Below are 24,261 nucleotides of genomic sequence, written 5' to 3'. Positions count from 1 at the left end.
CACCCAAAAACCATTTCTTTTCTAACATAAAGCAGCCTGAAAAGTCAAGCTGCAAGCATAAATAAACAAGCTGAAAGTCTGCATAGATGAATGCTGGTAGCTGTACTAAAAGCCAGGACCACCCAGTATGGCAATACTCTCTTCCTTTTCTTTGTCCCCAGTGTGCAGTTGTCCTGGAGCCAGCCAGGTAGAGGCAACATTTGCATAATAAAAGATTGGGATAGGAAGGCCAGTTTTTTTGCAGACTATGTAAATGGTACACCTGGCCAAATGTAATATGTAAATCAATCACCCCCTTCTCAAACCTTTCTAAAAAATCAGTTGCATCCTGTTCCAAACCTGGAAAGTTCTTGGGTGCTCCACTTTCTCTGCATAAGGAAGCTTTCTCCCACTCTTCTTTCTTTAATCTATTAAACTTTCTGCTCTTAAAACCCACTCTGTGTGTGTGTTCGTATCATTAATCTTCTCAGCATGAGATAATCAACCCCGGGTATTTACCCCAGACAATGATGCTGCTTCAACAGCTCCTCTTTTTACCACTGGTAGAATTTGGATGTTAGTCCGTCTGGTCCTGGGCTTTTTTGGTTGTTTTTTTTGGTTAGTAGGCTATTTATTACTGCCTAAATTTCAGAACTTGATTGGTCTGTTCAAGGATTCAACTTCTTCCTGGTTTAGCCTTGGGAGGGTGTATGTGTCCAGAAATTGATTCATTTTTTCTAGATTTTTTGGTGTATTTGCATAGAGGTGTTTATGATAATCTCTGTTAGTAGTGTGTACTTTTGCGGGGTCACTGGTGATATCCCATTTATCATTTTTTATTGTGTCTATTTGATTCTTCTCTCTTTTCTTTTTTATTACTCTAGCTAGTGGTGTTGTAGCAGGACAGGTCACAGACAAAACCCCTCAGACACCTAGTTAAAGAAGGAAGGGTTTTATTCGACCGGGAGCTTTGGCAAGACTCACGTCTCCAAAACTGAGCTCCCTGGGTGAGCAATTCCTGTCCCTTTTAAGAGCTTACAACTCTGAGGGAGTCCGTGTGAGAGGATCCTGATTGTGTGAAAGGGTCGTGATGGATTGAGCAAGCAAGGGTACATGCCTGGGGGCTGCATGCACCAGTAATCAGAATGGAACAGAATAGGACAGGGATTTTCACAATGCTTTTCCATACAATGTCTGTAATCTATAGATAACATAACTGGTTAGGTCAGGGGTCGATCTTTAACCAGGCCCAAGGCACAGCGCCGGGCTGTCTGCCTCTGGATTTCATTTCCGCCTTTTAGTTTTTACTTCTTCTTTCTTTGGAGGCAGAAATCGGGCATAAGACAATATGAGGGGTGGTCACCTCCTTTAGTGTTTGTATTTTATTAATTTCTTAAAAAAAAAAAAAAAGGCCAGGCACGTTGGCTCACACCTGTAATCCCAGCACTTTGGGAGGGTGAGGTGGGCGGATCACAAGGTCAGGAGATTGAGGCCATCCTGGCTAACATGGTGAAACCCTGTCTCTACTAAAAATACAAAAAATTAGCTGGGCGTGGTGGTGGATGCCTATAGTCCCAGGTACTGGGGAGGCTGAGGCAGGAGAATGGCTTGAACCCGGGAGGTGGGGGTTGCAATGAACTGACATGGTGCCACTGCACTCCAGCCTGGGCAAAAGAGTGAGACTACATCTCAAAAAACAAAACAAAACAAAACAAAAACAAAAACAAAAACAAAAAACAGATTCTTGGCCAGGCACGGTGGTTCATGCCTGTAATCCCAGCACTTTTGGAGGCCAAAGTGGGTGGATCACGAGTTCAGGAGTTTGAGACCAGCCTAACCAACCTGGTGACACCCCATCTCTACTAAAAACATAAAAATTAGGGCCAGGTGCAGTGGCTCATGCCTGTAATTCCAATACTTTGGGAGGCTGAGGTGGGTTGATCACCTGAGGTTCGGAGTTTGAGACCAGCCTGACCAACATAGAGAAACCTCGTCTCTACTAAAAACACAAAATAAGCCAGGTGTGGTGGCACATACCTGTAATCCCTGCTACTCGGGAGGCTGAGTGAGGAGAATTCCTTGAACCTGGGAGGTGGGGGGTGCAGTGAGCCGAGATTGCGCCATTGCACTCCAGCCTGGGCAACAAGAACAAAACTCTGTCTCAAAAAAAAAAAAAAAAAAAATTAGCCAAGCATGGTGGCACATGTCTGTAATTCCAGCTACTCAGGAGGCTGAGGCAGGAGAACTGATTGAACCTGGGAGGCAGAGGTTGCAATGAGCTGAGATCTCACCATTGCACTCCAGCCTGGGCAACAAGAGTGAGACTCCATCCCAAAACAAAAACAAAAACAAAACAAACAAAACAAAAACAGCTCCTGAATGTATTGATTTTTTGAAGAGTTTTTCGTGTCTCTATCTCCTTCCGTTTTGCTCTGATCTTAGTTATTTCTTGTCTTCTGTTAGCTTTTAAATTAGTATGCTCTCGGTGGCTCATGCCTGTAATCCCAGCACTTTGGGAGGCCAAGACGGGTGGATCACGAGGTCAGGAGATCGAGACCATCCTGGCTAACATGGTGAAACCCCCGTCTCTACTAAAAAATACAACAAAAACTAGCCGGGGGAGGTGGCAGGCGCCTGTAGTCCCAGCTACTCGGGAGGCTGAGGCAGGAGAATGGCATAAACCCAGGAGGCGGAGCTTGCAGTGAGCTGAGATCTGGCCACTGCACTCCAGCCTGGGCGACAGAGCAAGACTCCGTCTCAAAAAAAAAAAAAAAAGAAAAAAAAAAATGAAGTTTTAGACCAACCTTACCAACAGGGTGAAAGCCCATCTCTACTTAAAATACAAAAAAATTAGCCAGATGTGATGGGGGGGAAAAAAAAAAAAAGAAAAAAAAATTAGTATGCTCTTTCATCTCTAGCTCTTTTAGTTGTAATGTTAGGGTGTTGATTTGAGATCTTTCTAGCTTTTCAACGTAAGCATTTAGTGCTATAAATTTCCCTCTTAACACTGCAGTGGCTGTATTCCAGACATTCTGGTATATTGTCCTTTTGTTCTCATTGACTTCAAAGAACTTCTTGATTTCTGCCTTAATTTCATCATTTACCCAGAAGTCATTCAGAAGCAGATTGTTCAATTTCCATGTAGTTGTGTAGTTTTGAGTGAGTTTCTTAATCTTGAGTTTTAATTTGATTGCACTGTGGTCTGAGAGACAGTATGATATAGTTTCAGTTCTTTTGCATTTGCTGAAGAGTGTTTTACTTCCAATTATATGATCAATTTTAGAGTAAGTTCTATGTGGCACTGAGAAGAATATATATTCTGTTGTTTTGGGATGGAGAGTTCTGTAAATATCTATCAGTTTCACTTGGTCCAGAGCTGAGTTCACGTTCTGAATATCTTTTCTTTCTTTCTTTCTTTCTTTCTTGAACTCCTGACCTCATGATCCACCTGCCTTGGCCTCCCAAAGTGCTGGGATTACAGGTGTGAATATCTTTATTAATTTTCTTTCTCATTGATCTGTCTAATATTGATAGTGGGGTGGTGATGTCTCCTGGTATTATTGTGTGGAAGTCTAAGTTTCTTTGTAGGTGCCCAAGAAATTGTTTTATGAATCTGGGTGCTCCTGTATTGAGTGCATATATATTTAGGATAGTTAGGACTTCTTGTTAAATTGATTCCCTTACCATTATGTAATGCCCTTCTTTGCTTTTTTTCTGATCTTTGCTAGTTTAAAGCTTGTTTTGTAGGAAACTAGGGTTGCAATCTCTGCTTTTTTTCTGCTTTCCATTTGCTTGGTAAATTTTTCTTCATCTTTTTTATTTTGAGGATAAGTGTGTCTTTGCATGTGAAATGAGTCTAGGCCTTGTGATGATGAATTATCTCAGCATTTGCTTGTCTGAAAAGGATTTTATTACTCTTTTGCTTATGAAGCTTAGCTTGGCTGGATAAAAATTCTTGGTTGAAAATTATTTTATTCCAGAATGTTGAATGTTGGCCCCCACTTTCTTCTGCTTGTAGGGTTTCTGCTGAGACATCTGCTTTTAGTCTGATGGGCTTCCCTTTGTAAATGACCTGACCTTTGTCTCTGGCTGCCCTTAACATTTCTTTCTTCATTTCGACCTTGGAGAATCTGATGATTATGTGTCTTGGGGTTGATCTTCTCATCAAGTATCTTACTGAGGTTCTCTGTATGTTCTGAATTTGAATGTTGGCCTGTCTTGCTAGGTTGGGGAATTTCTCCTGGATAATCTCCTGAAGTGTGTTTTCCAACTGGGTTTCATTCTCCCTGTCTCTTTCAGGAACTCCAGTCAGTCATAGGTTTAGTCTTTTTTTTTTTTTTTTTTTTTTTTTGTAGATGGAGTTTCACTCTTGTTGCCCAGGCTGGAGTGCAATAGCGCTGATCTCAGCTCACTGCAACCTCTACCTCCTGGGTTCAAGCGATTCTCCTGCCTCAGCCTCCCAAGTAACTGGGACTACAGGTGTGCACCACCACACCTGGCTAATTTTTTTGTATTTTTAGAAGTGAGAGGATTTCACCATGTTGGTCAGGGTGGTCTCAAACTCCCAACCTCAGGTGATCCGCCCGCCTTGGCCTCTCTAAGTGCTGGTATTACAGGCATGAGCCACTGCACCCAGCCGGTTTGGTCTTTTTACATAGTCCCACAGTTCTCAAAGGTTTTGTTCATTCCTTTTTTATCTTTTTTCTCTAATCTTGTCTGCCTACCTTACTTCAGCAAGATAGTCTTTAAGCTTTGATATTCTTTATTCTGCTTGATTGCTTTTGCTACTGATACCTGTGTATGCTTCACAAATTTCTCATGCTGTGTTTTTCAGCTCTATTAGGTTATTTATGTTTCTCTCTAAACTGGTTATTCTAGTTAGCAACTCCTGTAATCTTTTGCCGTGGTTCTTAGCTTCTTTGCATTGGGTTAGAACATGCTTCTTTACCTCCTTGAAGTTTATTACCTACCTTCTGAAGACTACTTCCGTCAATTTATCAATCTTTTTCTCTGTTCAGATCTGTGCCCTTGCTGGAGAGGTATTGTGATCGTTTGGAGAAGAAGCACTTTGGCCTTTTGTGTGTTCAGCATTTTTTGGTTGATTCTTTCTCATCTTCATGAGTTTGTCCGGTTTTGATCTTTGAGGCTGCTGACCCTTGGATGAAGTTTTGGATGAAGTTTTTGTCAGGACTTTTTTTGCTGATGTTGTTGCTGTTACCTTCTGTTTGTTTTTCTTTCAATAGTCAGGTTCCTCTTCTGTAGAGCTGCTGTGTTTTGTTGGGGGTTCGCTTCAGGCCTATTTGTCCAGGTCACTCCTGCATCTGAAGATGCCCACAGAGGAGGCTGGAGAACAGCAAAGATAGGTGCCTCCTCCTTCCTCTGGCATTTCTGATCTTGAGGGACAGTGACCTAATATCAGTAGGAACGCTCCTGTATAAAATATCTGGAGACCTCTATTGGGAGTCTCACACAGTTGAGGGCATGGGAACCAGGAACCATTTAAGGAAGCATTTTGGCTGTCCCTCGGTGGAGGGAGTGTGCTGTGCTGAGGGGAAACCCACTTGTCTGGGCTGCCTGGATTCTGCAGAACTAGCAAGAGGAAACACTAAGTCTACTGGTCCGTGGAGGCTATGGCAACCTCTCCCCATAGCGGGTCAGGCCCAGGAAGATCAAGGTTCTGTCCCTGAGCTCCCAGCTGGATTTGTTGGAGCTTCTGCAGGGAGGCCCCACTCAGTGAGAAGGGATGGATCAAGGTCTGGCCTAAAGAGGCAGTCTGGCCATTGTCTGCAGCAGCTGGTGTGCTGTGCTGTGGGGAATACCTCTTGGGACCAAGTTGTCTAAACTCCCTGGCTCCAACAGGGGAATAGCATGGCCTGGAGCTATAGTGATGACTGCCACCCTCCCCTGCACCCAGGGGCTTAGTGTGCTGCAGGGATGGCTGTTGCCCCTCCCCCAGGGAGTTCAGATGGCTTAGACAGCAGGCAGCCACAGTATGTAGCCCAGTCTGGTCTCAAACTCCTGGGCTTAAGTAATCTGCCCACCTCAGCCTCCCAAAATGCTGGAATTATAGGCGTGAGCCATCACATCCACACTGAGGTTTTATTTTTTATATCAAAATATAAAAAAGAGCATTGACATTCATTAATAGAATCCAAGAGAATATTATGCAAATTTAAAAAGTAATTTCAAAAGCAAATACTAAAATTGAAAGCAAATTAAAATAAATATAAAATAACTAAATATTGTATAGATAATATGACCAGAAAGAGAAACATTTAGTTTTCATGACTTCGAAGTGAAGTTTATCAGTGGGATACTTTTAGTGGAGAAGATTCTATTTCCATAAGAAATTCAAAATCAGATAATTTCTAGCTTTTAGAAGCTTATGCAAAACATATAAATATAGAAAGACTCTAAGGTATGTAGTACTACTTGATGTAAAAACTGGGCAAACTCAGCAAAAGGAATTTTTTTTTTTTTTTTTTTTTTTTTGAGACGGAGTTTTGCTCTTATCGGCCAGGCTGGAGTGCAGTGGCACGATCTTGGCTCACTGCAACTCTGCTTCCCGTGTTCAAGCAATTCTCCTCCCTCAGTCTCCCAAGTAGCTAGGATTACAGGTGCCCACCACCATGCCCAGCTAATTTTTTGTATTTTTAGTACAGACAGGGTTTCACCGTGTCAGCCAGGATGGTCTCAAACTCCTGACCTCAGGTTATCCGCCTGCCTCAGTCTCCCAAAGTACTGTGATTACAGGCGTGAGCCACCGCGCCCGGCAGCAAAAGGAAATTTAAAGTTAATCTCAAGTGTCAGAATAGATACAGAAGTTCTAATAATATAATGTTAAATGGAATCCAGAATTTTATTAAAAATATGTTGTATATTTATGTATTGTTATTAAACTGTAAATGCAATTAAACATAAAAAATCTTTTTTTTAATTTAATTACATAAAAGGTTAAAAAATGAGCTGGGCATGGTGGTGTAACCCCAGCAATTTGGGAGGCCGAGGCAGGTGGATCACCTGAGGTCAAAAGTTCAAGAACAGCTTGGCTAACATCGTGAACCCTGGTCTCTACTAAAAATACAAAATTAGCTGGGCATGGTGGTGCATGCCTGTAGTAGCAGCTCCTCGGGAGGCTGAGGCAGGAGAATCGCTTGAACCCAGGAGGCAGATGTTACAGTGAGCCGAGATCGTGCCATTGCACTCCAGCCTGGGTGACAAGAGTAAGACTCCATCTCAAAAAAAGAAAAAAAAGAAAAAAAAGGCTGGGCGCGGTGGCTCAAGCCTGTAATCCCAGCACTTTGGGAGGCCAAGGTGGGCGGATCTCGACGTCAGGAGATGGAGACCATCCTGGCTAACACGGTGAAACCCCGTTTCTACTAAAAATACAAAAAATTAGGCTGGGTGCGGTGGCTCAAGCCTGTAATCCCAGCACTTTGGGAGACCGAGAGGGGCAGATCACGAGGTCAGGAGATCAAGACCAATCCCGGCTAACACAGTGAAACCCCGTCTCTAATAAAAAATACAAAAACTAGCCAGGTGAGGTGGCGGGCACCTGTAGTCCCAGCTACTCGGGAGGCTGAGTCAGGAGAATGGCGTAAACACGGCAGGCGGAGCTTGCAGTGAGCTGAGATTCGGCCACTGCACTCCAGCCTCGGCGACAGAGCCAGATTCCGTCTCAAAAAAAGAAAAAAAAAAAAAAATACAGAAAATTCGCCGGGTGTGGCGGCGTGTGGCTGTAGTCTCAGCTACTGGGGAGGCTGAGGAAGGAGAATGGCGTGAACCCAGGAGGCCGAGCTCGCAGTGGGCCGAGATTGTGCCACTGCACTCCAGCCTGGGTGACAGAGCGAGACTCTGTCTCAAAAAAAACAAAAACAAAACTGACCATTGTGTGTAATTGTGAAAGCAGCATTGTCTAAACAAGATGTGAATTTGCGCCTACATTTATCTACACGTACATTTATATAGTATGTGTATTCTTCATCCATCCATTTATAGAACGTATAAAAAGGATGGATTTAAAATAGAGAGTGATTTACGGCCGGGCGCGGTGACTCAAGCCTGTAATCCCAGCACTTTGGGAGGCCGAGACTGGCGGATCGCGAGGTCAGGAGATTGAGACCATCCTGGCTAACATGGTGAAACCCCGTCTCTACTAAAAAATACAAAAAAAAAAAAAAAAAAAAAAAAAACTAGCCGGGTGAGGTGGCGGGCGCCTGTAGTCCCAGCTACTCGGGAGACTGAGGCAGGAGAATGGCGTAAAACCGGGAGGCGGAGCTTGCAGTGAGCTGAGATCCGGCCACTGCACTCCAGCCCGGGCGACAGAGCGAGACTCCATCTCAAAATAAAGAAATAAATAAAATAAAATAAAATAGAGAGTGATTTAAAAAAGCATTTGAAATGTATTATCAAAGTTAGTTTATTACATTGTCTAGATATGTATATGTTCTCTCACAAAATATAAAATAAGATTATTGTATCCACTCTTTCAGATAATTTAATAAAATATTTTAAAACTATGTGTCTGGCCTGGCCCAGTGGCTCACGCCTGTAATCCCAGCACTTTGGGAGGCCGAGGCGGGTGGGTCACAAGGTCAGGAGATTGAGACCATCCTGGCTAACACAGTGAAACCCTGTCTCTACTAAAAATACAAAAGATTAGCCAGGCATGGTGGCGGGCGCCTGTAGTCCCAGTTACTCGGGAGACTGAGGCAAGAGAATGGCGTGAACCCGGGAGGTGGAGCTTGCAGTGAGCCGAGATTGCCCCACTGCGCTCCAGTCTGGGCAACAGAAGGAGATTCCGTCTCAAAAAAAAAAAAAAAAAAAAAAAAAAAGCTGTGTGGCTGAGATTATTAGCTGAAAATGGGAAAGAATATATTTATTTGCACAAATAATAAAAATGCTACTTAAACTGAATATAAAATATAAAAATATGACTGAAAAAGGCAAATAATGTACATTATCTAAAAAATGACTGTGCTACAAGAGTTATATGCAGCATACAGGAATCATATATAAATATCAACTATTTATATGTATTTTTTGAGACAGGATCTCACTCTATCACTTAGGCTAGAGTGCTGGGGTTTGATGGTGGCAGGAGCAACCACACCTTACCTAGCTATAGACATTTTAAATAATTCCAGTGTGAAATACTAAACATAATTCAAAATGTATTTTCCTTATATGCAGTGAGGTGAACAGTTTCAAGATCTAAACGATGAGTGAAAAAGAATTCCAACAACCCGTGACATGATAATGCAAATAGTTCACGTGTGCAGCGCTCTCGCTGTGCCAGCCTATGTTTAGAAGCATTTTAGATATTTTTGCATATTAAATTATCATCAGAAATAACTCCTTCAGGCAAGTTTAATTATTCCCCATGTCGCAGACAAGGTGACCAAATGGAAAAATATTCAGGGACGTATCCAAGGTCACCCAGATAGGGAGTGGGTGAGCTGAGGTGTGCTCTGACCTCCTCTCTGCTTCCCTGGCACAGACAGTCCCATTGTTGATTGATTAAACAACTCTCACTGAGCACCTGCCATGGGTTGAGCGCTGTGCCTGGTACTGGGAACATAGTGATGAACTAGACACAGCTCCCGGGAGCAAACACTAAAGAGGTAAACAACAAACAGTAAGATTATTGCAGAGAATGCCAAGTTGCCAAGACATGCTGCTGCTATAAAGGATGGGCGTGCATAGGGCTATTGGGGGTGGGTTCTAGTTGGAAGGAGGAGGGTGGAGTAAACCTCCCCAGGAACAGCTGAGCCCAGCCTGGAGGCTCCTGTCAGTGTGAGAATGTGGTTAGAGTCTGTCTCAGTTTCTTTCTATGCATCCCCTAAAATCTTTGCAATGTCTGAAATGAGAAGTGTCTTTTCCATGTAGGCACTGATCCTCACATACATTAGAGAACAGAACTCTTGCTGTGCCCACGGCCAGGGAAAGGGGAACAATATCTCTCTACCTTGTGGGTGTTAGAGCACTTTGCCCTGCCAGGACACTCACCCTCGCCCCCACAAGGTACAGATGGCAACCAGGGTGCCGCATATCACCCACTGACGCGCCCAAAGAATGCTGAGTCCTGTAGGGGCCGTGGGCCTGAATAATGTTCTGATTTTCTCACTCACTAGCTCCGTGCCTCAGTTTCCCTCACTGTGGCACAAAGTCAACATCCCATTCCGTAGGCTAGGTGACCCAGAGAGGTCACCACAGCCCATTAAATGACTATAGCATATGAAAGTGGGAAGTGAGAATCCCTCCCTGCTCTGGGTCTTTTGCTCCAGGACAGATGTTTATTAGGCCGGCTACCTGGAGCGGGCCACATCTCCTGCCTTGGGAACGTCGTTGTTTCCAAATTGAGGTCACTACAGTTAAGGACCTCCAATGCATTGGGGGAGGCACAGGAGTGGGATGGGGTAAAGCAACACCGCATTACAAGAGCCTTGGATCGACCCTGGAGAGTGAGAATCAAATTTAGACTCCTGTTTGAAGCTGACCACACCGAAGAATTAGGATTTGGGGATAAGACAATGCTCTTGGTTCAGGAAGCAAGATTTTCTGGTGCTCGACTCTGTAGCTGTCCTGGAGACTTGTTTCCAACTATGTGCTTTAATTGAACCTAAGGGGATGGGGCACCCGGAAGGAACTCTGAAGCCAAGGGTGAGAGTCCTGCCTTCTGTCTCCCAAACTCCCTCCCCAGTGGTGGACACTGGGCGGCAAAGTTTCTTTACAAAGAAAAAAATATATATATATCCAGAGACCAGGAAGGCTAATAAATGCTTACCAGGATTATCCAGCCTAATCATCACAACAATCCTGCCACATTCGTCCTCTGGGACAGGTGAGGAAACTGAAGTTGGAGGAGGACACCTGGAGCCTGGTCGGGCAACGGGAAGCCTGGAGCCCCAGAGGTCCCGGAATTCAACGCCCTCCAACCCCCTCTCTCCCTCCCGGCCACAGGAGGCTTCATTCCCAGCTCATTCACTTGTCAATCACTCAGACTCTCTGGGCCTCCAGCCCTCCCTGAAGCCCCCGCACTCGTCAGGTGACGGCCTCCCTGTGTGTGGCTGCCAGGCTGGAGATGGGGGTGTCTGTGCTTCCCTTGCCCAAGCTGAAAGTGGCCTCTTCACAAGGGGTGGGCCTCCTCCTTGGTTGGCAGCCAGGAGTCTGTAGTGCAGGTGCCCGGCAGGCAGCACTGGGAGCGATCTGCGACTTGGCTGGAGGCCGAAGGAGCAGCCCCTCGGGGACCAGAGCGCCTTTGCAAGGGGGGCTCGCTGCACACTCTGCTCCTCTTCTGTGGCCCCGGGACCCCTCCTAGAAGACCTCCCCATCTCAGGGGACCTTGACCGCCAGCAGCCCCACACCTGCTACCTCTGCCTAGCATTGGGTGCGCACCTCTAGGGGCAGATGGATCCCTTAGCCCAGCCGGCTTGACAGCAGGGTGGGGACAGTGGGGAGTCCAGAGAGTGTCACCGCCTTATGCTGGCAACCGCCAGGCAGGGGCTGGGCTCAGCTGACACCCTACATCCGTCCTCCAGATTCCATTCTCTGATTTCGGCGAATCTGGCCAGGACCTGGGGTCTGGGGCCTGGACTGTGGACGCCCCTGGGCCGGGCTTCCCGCGGGGGCCTCGCACTTGGGTGGGGACCTTGCGGCTCCAGGTGCTACACACAATGCGTCCGCTGTGGCTGTGAATTTCGGGGAGGGGCGGCAGCAGAGCCCGGGGGCTGGCTACGTGGGGACGATCACCCGCCAGCGCCTTTTGCCACCCAGGCGCCCTTTCCAGTCCCTGCGTCGCCTGCAGGGCCGCCCCTCTTCCGCCCGCGGGTTCCTTCCCACTCGCCGCTCTCACGCCCCGCGCGGCTCGGTGGCCCTGGCTCCAAGGCGGGGCCGCCCACGACGGCCACTGGCAGAGACAGCGGGGGCAAATTTCCCAGAGCGGGAAGCCGGCCTCAGCCAGCCTCACTGCAGGGATGGCTCCTAATCCGAGTCCCCGACACCCCAGCCCCGTCCGTCCAGCCCGCACCCTTCGTGGCTCGCTGCCCGCCCGCCCCGCACCCGCTGGGTCCCTCGGACTAGGGCCCCCTGCAGGGCGGGCGCGGCCCAGCGCCATGGAGCGGGGCCTGAGCCCAAACCCCAAACCCGGACCGCAGGAACCCCGCCCTCTAGGAACTAGGACTGGCCCTCCTGGCGGGTAGTTGGGAACCTGGCTGTGTATCCCAGAAGCAATTGGTCAAAAGTGGCTTTTTGTTTTCCCAAAGGTAAAGGTTCCTTTGTAATTATCTATTTTCTTCTAATTTACTTAAAACTGATAGAATCTCATTATTCAGATGTACCCATAATTGTGTCAGTGAATTTGAGTACACTTTTTAAAGTTTTTCTTAGTTTGACTAGTCCTTTTGTTTGTTTCTATTTAAAGAAGAATTTTAAATTCTACCTAAAATTAGTAAAGTGAACTCCAAACTATCTGAGACAGGTCTCAATTTAGAAAATTTATTTTGCCAAGATTAAGGACATACCTGTGACACAGTCTCGGGAGGTCGTGACAACGCGTGCCCAAGGTGATTGGGGCACAGCTTGATTTTATACTTTTTTTTTTTTTTGAGACGGAGTTTCGCCGTTGTTGCCCAGGCTGAGGTGCAGTGGTGCGATCTCTGCTCACTGCAACTTCTGCCTCCCAGGTTCAAGCAATTCTCCTGCCTCAGCCTCCCGAGTAGCTGGGACTACAGGCGCCCGCCACCACGCCCAGCTAATTTTTTGTGTTTTTAGTAGAGACGGGGTTTCACCATGTCAGCCGGGATGGTCTCCATCTCCTGACCTCGTGATCCGCCAGCCTCGGCCTCCCAAAGTGCTGGGATTACAGGCATGAGCCGCCGTGCCCGGCCCTGATTTTATACATTTTAGGAGACAGGAAACATCAGTCAATATATAGAAGATGCACATTGTTCAAGAAGGTGGGAGAACTCTAAGCGGGGCGGGAGCTTCCAGGTCATAGGTAGATAAAGGACTAATGGTTGCAATTTTTCTGAGATTCCGATTAGCCTTTTACTGGGGTATTTCCAGGTCTGTCTTTCCTAAACTTGCCCATGAGAAATTGACACCAAGTTTGTATAATTTTAATCTATTTTTGCCAAATTTTTGTCTATTTCATAACATACAACAACAGGTAATTTAACCAAAACCTTTATGGTTTTCTAGCACAATTATATTATAAGCTACACATATATTCTTAGCAAGGTAAAAGCAATACAAACAATGATGATAAAATAACAACTTTTCTGTGCATGAATAGCCCTTCATGCAGTGATATCACACAGCCCACTGTTGAGGTTCTGAATCCCACACCCAAAGGCAGTCAAATGATGGAAAATTGACTTGCACACATAGATCTGGTTTATAGGTTGGTTATTGACTCTCACACCATGAATAGCCCTTCATGTGGTGATATCACACAGCCCACTGTTGAGGTTCCGAATCCCACACCCAAAGGCAGTCAAACGATGGAAAATTAACTTGCACACATAGATCTGGTTTATAGGTTGGTTGTTGACTCTCACACCATGATTCAGCAAACCTGTAAGGTTGTGACTTTACTGAAAAGACAAAGTTTGCAGGAAGAATAGAGGCTCCGATGCAGTCCACTGTTGAGATTGTGACTCATGTACTCATACTGAACAGTCAGGAGGTGTTGACCCTCATACCTAGAACTGGGACGTGTGTGGAATTATTATTATTTTCCTTTTTTTTTTTTTTTTTTTTTGAGATAGAGTATTGCTCTGTCGACCAGGTTGGAGTGCTGTGGCATGATCTCGGTTCACTGCAATCTCCACCTCCTGGGTTCAAGCAGTTCTACTTTCTCAGCCTCCAGAGTAACTGAGATTACAGGCATGAACCACAATGCCCAGCTAATTTTCATATTTTTAGTGGAGACAGGGTTTCGTCATATTGGCCAGGCTGGTCTTGAACTCCTGACCTTAGGTGAGCTGCCTGCCTCAGCCTCCCAAAGTGCTGGGATTATAGGTGTGAGCCACCACGCCTGGCCATGTGTGGAAGTATTAATCTCACCGCTGAATTTTCCTGCAGATATTATTGTGACATATGCCTCTCCCAGCACCTGAGTGATTTACTCTCCTGTGAGGTCTTAGCTGACAGATTGGATTGTGGCATATCGCTGCACCTGGTGCCTAGGTGATGTGACACTATTCGCCTGCCTTGGCACTACCTACTTGGGGCTTTGTGAATATGTCTGTGCTCATAACTAAGGTGATGTGATTCTCTTCTCTTACCTAGTCTCTGCTCACATGGGAGATAGTGACATATTGCTGGGCCCAATACCAAAGCGAAATTACTCTTTGACCTTGACCCTCTTCTCAGAAAACATTGTGACATATTGCTGGGTCCACCACCAACATGATGTGAGTCTCCTGCATGGTCCTTGACCACAGAGATCATCCTGACATATCTCTGAAAGCTCAAAACTATTTGAAGTGATTATCTTGTTATGCCTGCTCTTTGCCCATAGGAGAGAATGTAACATTTCTGTGGGCCCAGCACCTAATTGATATAAGTGTGCCTGGCCATGCCTACAAAAGGAAGAATGACTCACCCATGGGTCCAGCACACAGGTGATTCCATTCTACTGCCTTGATTCTTGCCCACAAGAATCACTGTTACATATTTTTGGACTCTCCCCCTGGATGATGTGAGACTCTTTTTCTTCCTGGGTCCTGTCCACAAAGGAGATTGGGACATATCACTTGACCCAGCACCCACGTGATGTGTCTCTCATCTAATGCCTTGGCCCTTCCCACTGGACTGATGGTGACATATAGCTGGGCACAGCTTCTAGGTTATGTGACTCTTCTCTTCTTCCTGAGTCCTGCCCACAGGGGGCATTGTGACATATCTCTAAACCCTTCACCGAGATAATGGGACTCTTTCATCCAGGTCCTCCCCAAAGAGCCTATTGTGGCATGCTTGGATCAAGCACCTAGGAGATGTTTCTCTTTTCTCCTACCTGTTACCTGTTACTGGTAGTGAATCCATATGGGTGCAGGTCTGCAGCAACCTCAATTCTTGCCTCTTCAGAAGAAAAGAACTCAACTGAGGGGCATAAGGCAGAAGGAGAGACCAAGGCAAGTAAGAGAGCAGGAGTGAAAGTTCATTAGAACAGGAACAAAGGGAAAAAAAGTACACTTGGGAGAGGACCAAGTGGACGACTTAAAAGGCAAGTGCACGGTTTGACCTTTGGAGCCGGGGTTTTTATGTCGGCATACTTCTGGAGTCTTGCATTACTTCTCCCCAGTCACCCATCTCCTGAGATCTTTTTTTTGTTTCCTCCTGAGATCTTATTGGGAAGCAGCTGATCACCAGTTTCAGCTTTCTTTTTTTCTCTTTTTTTTTTGAGACAGAGTCTGGCTCTGTTGCCAAGGCTGGAGTGCAGTGGCTGGATCTCAGCTCACTGCAAGCTCTGCCTCCCGGGTTTACACCATTCTTCTGCCTCAGCCTCCCGAGTAGCTGGGACTACAGGCGCTCGCCACGTCGCCCGGCTAGTTTTTTGTATTTTTTTTTAGTAGAGACGAGGTTTCAACGTGTTAGCCAGGATGGTCTCGATCTCCTGACCTCGTGATCCGCCCATCTCGGCCTCCCAAAGTGCTGGGATTACAGGCTTGAGCCACCGCGCCCGGCCAGTTTCAGCTGTTTTCTATCTATTAAGAGACTGCCTTTCACCAGCGCCAGCTGTGCTGTAACCAATTATTACTTTAGAGGGACAGCTAACAACTGCCTCACCTGACCATCGCCTGATAATTGACTGATGCTCCTGGTGTGTGGGGGGAGCCCTCACTTGCCCTGTTCATAGCTGACTAACTACCTACTGTAACACTGCATGCATTGCGTTTGTGACATATAACAGTGTCCAATACCTAGGTGAAGTGACTCTGCTACATGGGCCCTGCCCAACAGGGATATTCTGATATATTTTTACGTTCATGATTTAGGTGATTTGCCTTTCTCTTCCTGCCAGACCCCTGCCAAAATGTGGGATGGTGACATATCACTGGGCCTAATGCCTAGGTAATGTGACTCTCATCTTTTGCATGGGCCCCACGTATTCTGAGTACTGTGACATATCACTGGGCCAAACACCTAGAATATGGGAGGTGCTGGCCTGTGTACTGTAAACAGAACTTTAGCCCTACCACTCTCAAGAGTCTCATGACATATCTCTGCATTTATCATCCAGGAGATGTGACTCTCCCCTGCTGCCTTCACCTGACCCACAGGGAAGATTGTGACATAACACTGACCCAGTAACAGGATCATGTGTTTCCTTTTCCTAGGTCTTGCTCACAGGGACCATTGTGACATACCACTAGACCCAGCACCCAGGTGCTGTGACTCTGCTGCCTGTGCCCTGCTTTCAGAACAGGATTGTAAAATATACCTGGCTGAGTACCCAGTGATGTGACTCTTCTCTCGGGTTCCTGCCATCAGAGAAGATTGTGAAAAATCCCTGACCTACAATCAAAGTGAAGTGACTCTCCTGCTCACTCTCTATTCACAGGTGGGATTGAGAAGTATATCTTCATTCACAGGCATACCCAGCCAGCAATGAGGACTGTCATTCTCACAAATGGACAAAGACTTCTGGTTTGGTCCTAAGTATCACATGTGGATGCAGTCCCCAGTCGAAATTGTGACTGTTATATTTGGATCTGGCCACAGGTGGCCAGATCACAGACACGATGAGAACTCTCATACCTGGATCTAGCCAATAAGAGAGATGTTAGTGCTCATTCCTGGACTTAGGACAATGGGTAAGATCATGAGTTTATACCAGCACAGATCCAAGAGTGGGTTGTGGCTCTCAGGCATACCATATAAAGCCCTCGGATGACACAAAGAGAGTGGTAACAGGGCCCACTGCACAGGTGAGATAGTGACTATGGTATGCACGCCCAGTTCACAGTAAGAATTTTCACCCTCTTAAATAGCCACAGCCCCCTGTTGAGGTTTTGAATCTCAAACGCAAAGGAGCTGAAAGTTAGAATGGTGACTCTCATATGAGGATCAGGTCCACAGATGAGATAGTGAATCTTGGACCAAGATTCAACACACCGGTGAGGCTGTGACTTTTCTACCAGGACACAGTCTAAGAACTGAGGCTCTCATGCACAAATCCAGTCTATCATTGAGATTCTGACTTGCATACTTAGAGCCAACACTCAAGATCTTGACTATTATCCCTAGAGCTGGATGTGTTTGGGATTGTTTATCTCATCCCTGAATCTTTCTACAGGTGTGATTGTGGCATATGTTTTTGCCCATACCCTGAGCGATTTTAGTTTCCTGCCTGAGCCCAGCCCACAGATGGAACTGCAACATATACCGAGGCCAAGCACCAAGGTAATATGACTCTTCTCATCTGCCTGAACCTGTGACTTAGAAGTAATTGTGACATATTTCTGAATACCTACAGGAAAGATTGTGTCATATCACTAAGCCCAGCACCCAGGTGATGTGCTTCTTCTGCCGTAGTTCTCCCCACATAAAACATTGTGACATATTTCTGGGCCAATTACGTAAGTTAAATGAGTCTTTGCTTATGCCTGGATCTCGCCCTCAGAAGAACTTATAACATGTTGCTGAACCCAGCACCTAGGTAATTTGAGTCTTCTCTGCTGCCTGGTCCCTGCCAACAGAAGGGATTTTAAACTATTGTTTAACCTAGCACATAAATTTTATGACTCTCTTCTTTTGCTAAGCCCTGCTAACCATGGGAATTACAACATATTGCTGAAACCAGAATAATGCGACAATCCTCTCTTGCCTGGGCATTGCCCACAGTGGGCATTGTTACATATTACTGGGCCCATCTTCTAAGTAATGTGACTGTCCTCTTCTGCTTGGGATCTGCCGACATGAAAGACTGTGACATATCACTAGGCCCAGATCCCAGCTGATGTGACTCTCTTCTTTCTTGATCCCGCTCATAGTGCAGATTGACATATTCCTGTCCTAGCATCCAAGTGATGTGACTCTTCTGCCTGGTTCCTACCTACAGGTGGGATTGTGACATACACCTGGGACATGCTCACTGGTGCAATGACAACTCTCATACCTCAACCCACAAAACAGGAGAAATATGATTTTCTCTGCTAGGTTTAGGGCAACAGGTAAGGTCTTCTTCTGTTTCTTGTGTGAAGGTCAGAGAAAAGTACAATATTCATGCAAATTGTATAAAGCTTTCAGTTAGTACAGAGAGTGTCATAACAAAGCCCAGCACACAGGTGAAATTTTGACTCTCAAATGCATACCCAGCCAATAGTTAGAATTTTTATCCACACACAAGTTTTTAGCCCACAGTTAAGATCCCATATCTCACATGTAAATGCAGTTCACAGTTGGAATTGTGACTGCTATATGTGGATCTAGTCACAGGTAGGATGGTGACTCACTTCTGAACCCAGCTGACAGGTGCAATGATGACTCTAATACCTGGATGCAGCAAATTCGAGAGAGGTTGACTCTAATACCTGTGCTTAGGGCAACGGTACAATCATGGATCATACCAGCACAAGAGTCTCAGAGCAGATTGTGACTCTCAGGAACATTATACAAAGCCTTTGAGTAGTACACGGAGTGTCACAACAGTACCAATCACGGAGGTGAGGTTGTGATTCTTATACGCACACCCACCCAAAAGAAAAAGTTGTCACCCTCCCACATGGACACTGCTCACCTTAAGGTTCTGAATCTGACACTAAGAGGCAGTTGAAAGTTAAAATTGTGACTCTCATACATGGATCCTACTCACAGGTAGGGTGGTGACTCTTGGGAAAGAATTCAACATGCCCGTGAGCCTGTAACTTTCATACCAGGGCACAGTCCTTGGGTGGGATTGGGACTCTCACACATGGATCCAATATATCATTGAAATGGTGAGTCCTGTACTTGCACATAACTCACAGGAGGTATTGACTCTCATGCCTAAAGCTGGGACATGTGCAGAATTGTAAATCTAACCACAGGATCTTCTTGCATGTGTGATTTTTACACACCCATTTGCCTAGCATTTGAGTAATTCCACTCGTCTGTGTAGGCCAAGCCCTTAGATGGTGTTGTGACATGAATTGAGTCAAGAATCTAGGTGATGTAACTCTCCTTCCTGGGTGCTGCCCTCAAAGGAGATTTTGACATATTGCTGGGCCCAGCACATTAGTGGTGTGAATCTTTTCGCCTGCCTGGTTGCTACACACTGGGAGCACTGTGGCCCAACACCAGGTGATATGACTCTCCTCCCATATCTGGCCCCTGTCCACCTTAAGGATTGTGATATATCAGTGGGCCCAGCACCCAGGTGAAGTGAATATCCTCTCCTGTTTGGCTTCTGCATACAGGGGGATGGTGACATATTGCAGTGCCCAACATTATGATAATGCGATTTTACTGCATGAGCAATGTTCATAGGAGGGTATTGTGACACATAACTAGACCCAGAACCTAGATAATGTGACTCTGTTCTCCTGCTCAGGCCCTGCTTATAGAGCAAATTATGACATATTGCTGAGTCTAGCACCTAGGTGATGTGACTGTCCTGCCTTAGCCTTCCTTGCTCACAGGGGACTTTTCGACATATCTGTGGGTTCATCACCTAGATGATGTGACTCTCTTCTTCTGCCTGTGCTTTGCCCACAGGAAAGCCTGGACCATATCACTTGGCTGAGCACCCAGGTAATGTGACTCTTTTTTTGTGCCTTGCCCACAGGGAGCATTGTGACATTTCACTAGGCCCAGCATTTAGGTGATGTGACTGTCTTGCCTGGGTCCTGCCCATAGGGGAACTGTGAAATATTTCTGGTCCAGCGCCCAGGGGATGTGATGCTGTAGCCTGGTCTCTGCTCCCAGGTGGAATTGTGACATATACGTATGCCCAGCTAACAGGGATGAGGAGGACTCTTATACCTGGACTCAGCTAATAGGAGAGATTGCAACTTTCATAGCCAACATTAGGGCCACCAGTAATGTCCTGGGTTTCCTAATTGTATGAATATCAAAAAGGATTACATCACTTACTCATATTGCATAAAGCACTCGAGTGTACAGAGAGTATTGTAACAGGGCTCAGCACAGAGGTGAGATTGTGACTCTCATATGCACACCAGGCAACAGTTATAACGTCACTCTCTCACATGGACACAGCCTGCTGGTAAGATCCTGAATCTGACTCATGAACACAGTCCACAGCTGGAATTGTGACTATCATATGTGGATACAGTCACCAGTCAAATTCAGACTCATGTATGTGTTATGCCCAGACCTTTTATTCCCCGAAAAAGACCACCAGAGACCAGAGTCAAAGCCAAGCGGCAAGGATCTTTAATGCAAGTTCGAACTTGGTCCCTCCGTTTTACAACATACAAGAGGGCCCTGAACAATGCGTGTGCTTGCCTTTTGTAGCCTAATGTAAACAGGACTTGTAAAGTTGCAGAGGAACGAGGGAATTCTCTAGGTTACAGCATTACAATTGGTTAACATTTTAAGTCTATACATTTAGCAGTTTTTTATTGGTTCCCGCGCTCTCACAAACGACTGTGCTCTTATCGGGGACTTTCCAGGTGGTGTCTTTCTAAAGTTGAGATATATGGTAGTCTTTGAATTGAGAGATATATGGTGGGGAGACATGTAGTGGGATGAGCCCAGTAAGTTGAGAGATATATGGAGGGATATGTTTATACTGGGCTCAGGAAGTTTGAGAGATATATGGCAAGCACTAGTAATTTAGAACAGAAAAAGAACAAGACAGGGACTTTCACAATGCTTGTCTATACAACATCTGAAATCTATAGATAACATTATCGGTTGGGTCCGGGGTCAACTTGTTAACTAGGCTCAAGGCGCCGCCCGGGCTGTCTGCCTTTAGGGTCAACTTTTAGCTAGGCTCAAGGTGCCGCCCGGTCTATCTGCCTGTGGATTTCATTATTTCATTTGATCTCTTTCATTCCTCCCTTTCTCAAGTACCTCTGGAGCCAATCTTGGGTCTTATAAGTCTGATTCTGTTTCAGCGTCTACAGGTTGGTATTGGGCTCTGAGGACCATGAGCTGTATGGTGTCAAACCTTTCCCTGACAAATTGCAAAATCCTGTTGACAACACAAGGTCCTACGGTAAACAGAAATAGCAGACTTAGCAGGGGTCCAAGGAAGGGGGCCAGCAGAGAGAACATATAGGAATTCCACCATTGATTTGCAGCTGAGGCAAACTGCTGTTTTCTCATTTCTGTGCTTAACTTGCATAGCTGTTGGACCCGGTTTTCTACAAGCCCTGATTCATTTACGTAGAAGCAACAATCCTCTTTCAGGAACATACATGTACCGCCTTTTTCAGCAGTGAGTAGGTCTAGGGCCCTTCGGTTCTGCAAGGTCACCTGAGCTAGGGATGTGAGCTGTCGTTGAAGGGAGGCAAGGGACTCAGCTGACTCCTCCATAGCTACAGCAAATTGTTGGTACAATTTGTTACTTTCTATGAGGGTGTGACCTAGGGCTCCCCCTGCCAGTCCGGCCGCAATAAGGGATGATGTGAGGGAAATTCCCGCAATGATGGGGAGAAATATTGCTCGTGTAAGTCTTGGTCCAGGGGCTGGGTGACTGGCAGTACTAGTCCAGTTACCGGTGTACCCCAGGAACTCGCCGGCAGTTAGTAGAATTAGCCGGGGAACTAATGTGACAGGAAGACACAGTAGGTTGGTAACAGAGGGGCCAGGTAAATGCTTAGATAATGTTCCATTGCACCAAAAGAATATGCCCGGCGGGGCTCTTAGGGAGGTACTAGGGGGCGTCACAGTGATGCTACAGAGGCTGGAGTTAGTGCCTGAAAAACAGTAGGGAAACTTTTCCTGACTAGGGTTCAGGTACAGTGGCACATTAAGAATGGGGGCGTCCGTGAGATTCTGAAAGTCCCTAGCTTGGGTGAAGGATTCCCAGGGCAGAGGGACAGCGGTTAGTGGTGGATGCCCTAGGGTGGCACACAGAAAGCAGCCAGACAAGCTGTGAAGTCCTGTAAGGTTGGCAAGTTCTAATCCTTCTTGTAATACTTCTAGCCAGGAGAAAGGGTGTAATTCTTGTGCTAGTCTGTCTTCCTGTCGCTGGATATCCCCATGGACCAGGGGCAGTACTTGAACTAGGCCACGCCACAGATAGAGGTGACTACTAGGCCACGTGGAGGAAGAGGAATAGTATACAGCCCCATGTTGAGGCGTGGTCCAGTGGGGGTCCCAAGGGTCCTTAACTATCCAAGTATAGATACCGCCTCTACCCTGCTGGTAGAAGTTCCACCCGGATTGCTCGTTCCACCCTCTGACTGAGTGCATTTTACAGTAATTGTAGGGGCAGCCTGCGTTTTGGTGCCACCAATAGTGTTTACAATTGTACTTAGTCTGATCAAACTCAAAACATATCATTGGTGCCACTGGTTTGGCTATCTGAAAACCAGTAAAATTCAGCAAAATTGGGGCGCTGCACCCTGAGGAGGGACAATCAGCACTGGCCAATAATTTCCCAGGCTTATGAGGTTGCCCAGGGTGGGTTCAGTTTTCATAAAGCCAGAATCTCCAGACAAAGGGATTAGAGACTGGTTTTGTGTTTGCCCCCAAGGCCACTAGGGCGAATAACATTAGGGTTAGACTACCTAGCTGCATGTTTGCAGTGAGCTATGCTGCCAGCGCAGGGTGAGTTTTAAGGGGTTGTTCTTAGCTTTGTCCACAGTCCACGTGGTCGGTGCTTCAGTCGCTATCGTGACGGGTCCGAGAAGGTCGGAGGCTGGGTCCACCGGCTTGACGTGGGTGTAGTGGATCCACGACGCGATGCCTTCTACCTTCAGGGCAGTGGGTGTGGTTAGGAGTACTTGAAGTGGTCCCTTCCACCGGAGCTCTAAGGTCTCTTGCCGGTGTCGCTTGACCAGGACCCAGTCTCCCGGCTGGTACGGGTGGGGTGTCGGTGGAGGTCCGGTCTCATATAATTCCTGCAGCTTAGGCCAGATTTCCTGATGAATTTTCTGCAAGGCTTGTAGGGAAAACAAGAGTTCAGAGACATTTTCTGTTTCAGATTTGAGCAGATCATCTTTTAGGCTGGGAACTAGGGGTGGGGGTCTGCCATACATGATTTCATAAGGGGTAAGGCCCAGTCTGTAGGGGTATTACGGGCCCGGAACAGAGCATAGGGGAGAAGGACCACCCAATTAGCGCCAGTCTCCATAGTTAATTTAGTTAAGGTCTCCTTTAAGGTCCGATTCATCCTCTCTACCTGTCCTGAACTCTGGGGCCTGTAAGCGCAATGTAATTTCCAATTAGCCCCAAGAATGGAAGCCAAATCCTGACTCACCTTAGCAACGAAGGCCGGCCCATTATCTGACCCTATCTGGATGGGAAAGCCATACCTGGGGAGGATGTCTTCCAGAATTTTCTTTGCTACAACCTGAGCGGTTTCTCTTTTGGTTGGAAATGCTTCAGTCCACCCTGAAAAGGTATCTACAAAGACAAGTAAGTCCCGATATCAGTATTTTCCTGGCTTTACCTCAGTGAAATCTACTTCCCAGTAGATACTGGGTCTGGTTCCCCTGAGCCTTGTACCCGCAGGAGCCTGGGGTTGGGGATAGGCGTTGCTAAGCTGGCAGACTTTGCAACTCGTCACGATGTTGCTGGCCGTCTCCGCTATGCGTCTGATCTTGAGCTTGGAGCGTCTGATCAGGTCTATCATCCGCCGGGCACCCAGATGGGTTGATCGGTGGATGTGTTCTAACACTTGCTATTCTAATTTTTCTGGTAGGATAATTTGATCATTAGTATCAGTCCACCACCCATTCTGGATCTGTTTCAGGGGAAGTTTGTCGATCCACTGGAGATCTTGTTCTGAATAATCAGGGTGATACGGCAGGTCCCGGGGGCCCGGATCAGGGAGCTGGAGTGCAAGGAGTTGACTGGGAGCCTTCGCTACACTCCGTGCAGTTTGGTCTGCCAGAAAGTTGCCTTGAGCAGTTGGAGTGGTTGGCTTCTGGTGCCCTGGGCAATGTACAATAGCCAACTTTTCTGGTTTCCACAGGGCTGTTAGCAGGGCTAGGATCTCTTGCTTATTTTTTATTTCTTTTCCTTCAGCCGTTAGCAACCCTCGCTCCCTGTAAATGGCCCCATGTATGTGTGCTGTAGCAAAAGCTTATCGGCTGTCTGTGTATACTGTCAGTTTCCTCCCTGCCCCCAAGGTAAGAGCTTGGGTGAGTGCTATCAGTT

This window comes from Rhinopithecus roxellana, chromosome 12, assembly GCF_007565055.1.
Source record: "Rhinopithecus roxellana isolate Shanxi Qingling chromosome 12, ASM756505v1, whole genome shotgun sequence".
In the NCBI taxonomy this organism is placed as follows: domain Eukaryota; kingdom Metazoa; phylum Chordata; class Mammalia; order Primates; family Cercopithecidae; genus Rhinopithecus; species Rhinopithecus roxellana.
The sequence above is the reverse complement of the archived record's forward strand: the minus strand, read 5'-3'. Positions refer to the sequence as shown.